This window comes from Rhinolophus sinicus, chromosome 2 (genome assembly GCF_057876585.1).
Source record: "Rhinolophus sinicus isolate RSI-liver-muscle chromosome 2, RSI-T2T, whole genome shotgun sequence".
NCBI classification, from domain to species: domain Eukaryota; kingdom Metazoa; phylum Chordata; class Mammalia; order Chiroptera; family Rhinolophidae; genus Rhinolophus; species Rhinolophus sinicus.
In genome coordinates this window covers 153563431-153566017 of record NC_142502.1, presented here as the reverse complement: position 1 = coordinate 153566017, position 2587 = coordinate 153563431, and the positions used below count along the sequence as shown (strand labels likewise).

General features: G+C 40.5%; 1 pseudogene; it reads left to right on the top strand.

Annotated features, from left to right (window-relative positions):
- Positions 1 to 421: 421 nt before the first annotated feature.
- On the top strand, positions 422 to 1478 carry LOC148758936 (heterogeneous nuclear ribonucleoprotein A1-like; annotated as a pseudogene).
- The last annotated feature ends 1109 nt before the right edge of the window (positions 1479 to 2587 follow it).

Below are 2587 nucleotides of genomic sequence, written 5' to 3'. Positions count from 1 at the left end.
GCCTATACCAAACTAAAAATTTTATGCACAGCAAAAGAAACCATCAATAAAACAAAGAGGCAACAAACTGAATGGGAGAAGATATTTGCAAACAACACCTCCAATAAGGAACTAATATCCAAAATATACAAAGAACTCATATAACAATAACAGCAACAACAAAAACAATCCAATTAAAAAATGGGCAGAGGACCTGAAGAGACATTTCTCCTAAGAAGACAAGTGACCAACAGATACATGAAAAAAAAGCTCAACTTCACTAGTTACTGAGGAAATGCAAATCAAAACCACACTGAGATACTACCTCACACCTATTAGACTGGCTATTATGAACAAGACAAGTAATAATAAGTGTTGGAGAAATTGTAGAGAAAAAGGAACACACACACTGCTGTTGAGCATGTAAATTGGTTTAGACACTATGGAGAACAGTATGGTGGTTCCTCAAAAAATTGAAAATAGAGGTACGTTCATTAGATCACTCCTTTCTGTCGGTGGACACCTCCGAGTCGGCATTGCTGAAGTCTCCCCTCCCCCAGTCATCCTGTCTCCCAAGGAGCCTGAACAGCTGCAGAAGTTCTTTCTTGGAGGTTTGAGCTTTGAGACAATCAATGAGAGTCTGGGGAACCATTCTGAACAACAGGATACATTCACAGACTGTGTGGCGATGAGAGACCCAGACACCAAGTGCTCCAGAGGCTTTGGGTTTGTCACGTTGTGCCACCATGGAGGAGGTGGATGCAGCCGTGAATGCAAGGCCACACAGGTAGATGAAGAGTTGCGGGAACAGAGGGCTGTCTCAGGAGAAGACTCTCAAAGACCTGGTGCCCACTGCACTGTGGAAAAGATTTTTGTGGGTGGTGTTAAAGATGACTCTAAAGAACATCACATAAGAGATAATTTTGAACAGTGGGAAAACTGAAGTGACTGAAATCCTGACTGACCGAGGCAGTGGCAAGAAGAGAGGCTCTGCTTTTCTGACCTTTGATGACCATGACTCTGTAGACAAGATTGTCATTCAGAAATCCCATACTGTGAATGGCCACAACTGTGACGTGAGGAAAGCCCTGTCTAAGCAAGACATGGCTAGTGCTTCATCCAGCCAAAGAGGTCGAAGTGGTTCTGGAAACTCGGTGGTGGTCGAGGAGGTGGTTTTGGTGGGAATGACAACTTTGGTCATGGAGGACATGTCAGTGGTTGAGGTGACTTTGGTCAATCGTGATGGTGGAGGATATGGTGACAGTTGGGAAGGCTATAACGGATTTGGTAATGATGGAAGCAATGTGGAGGTGGCGGAAGCTACAACAATTTTGGCAACTACAACAATCAATCTTCAAATTTTGGACCCATGAAAGGAAGAAACTTTGGAGGCAGAAGCTCTGGCCCCTACGATGGGGAAGGCCAACACTTTGCCAAACCAAGGTGGCTATGGCGGTTCCAGTGGCAGGAGCAGCTATAGCAGTGGCAGGAGGTTTTAATTACTGCCAGGAAACAAAGCTCAGCGGGAGAGGAGAGCCAGAGAAGTGACAAGGAAGATACAGGTTACAAAGATTTGTGAACTCAGCCAAGCACAGCGGTGGCAGAGCCTAACTGTTACAAAGAAGACACGTTTTAGACAATACTCATGTGTATGGGCAAAGAACTCAAGGACTGTATCTGTGACTAATTGTATAATAGGTTATTTTAGTTTCTGTTCTGTGGAAAGTATAAAGCACTTCAACAAAGGGTTTTAATGTAGTTGTTTTTTGGGGGTTTTTTTTGCACCCATGTTGTTGATTGCTAAATGTAATAGTCGGATCATGATGCTGAGTAAAGATGTCTTTTTAAAGAAAATTAAAAATAGAATTACCATATGACCCAACAATCCCTCTTCTGGGTATATATCCAAAAATCTGAAAACATTTATCTGTAAAGATATATGTACCCCTATGTTCATTGCAGTATTATTCTCGGTGGCCAAGACAGGGAAACAGCCAAAAGTGTCCTTTGATAGATGATTGGATAAAGAAAATGTGATATGTATGAATAATGGAATACTGCTCAGTCATAAGAGGAAATACTGGTATTTGCAACAACATAGTTGAATCTTGAGATTATTATGCTTAGCGAAATAAGTCAGACAGAAAAAGTCGAGAACCATATGATTTCACTAATATGTGGAATATAAAACTGAAAGCAACAAACAAACAAGAAAAACTCATAGATACAGACAACAGTTCAGTAGTTACCAAAGGGTAAGTGGGGTGGGAGGTAGTAGAAGAGGGTAAAGGGAATCAAATATATGGTGATGGAAGGAGAACTGACTCTGGGTGCTGAACACACAATACAATATATAGATAATGTATTATTGAATTGTACACTTAAAACCTATATAATTTTACTAACCAATGTCACCCCCAATAAATTTAATAAAAATAAGGAAAAATATTAAGAGAAGATCCCAATAAATGGTCTTTGAGGCATTACTAACCCTATTTTTATAAAAAGCTCCCCAAATATGAATACAAATTCAAGCTTAAGAAGAGAAAAGAATCTGAGTTTCTCCATTCCATTGCCTGCTATTTCCCTGCCTTTGACTACAACCTCC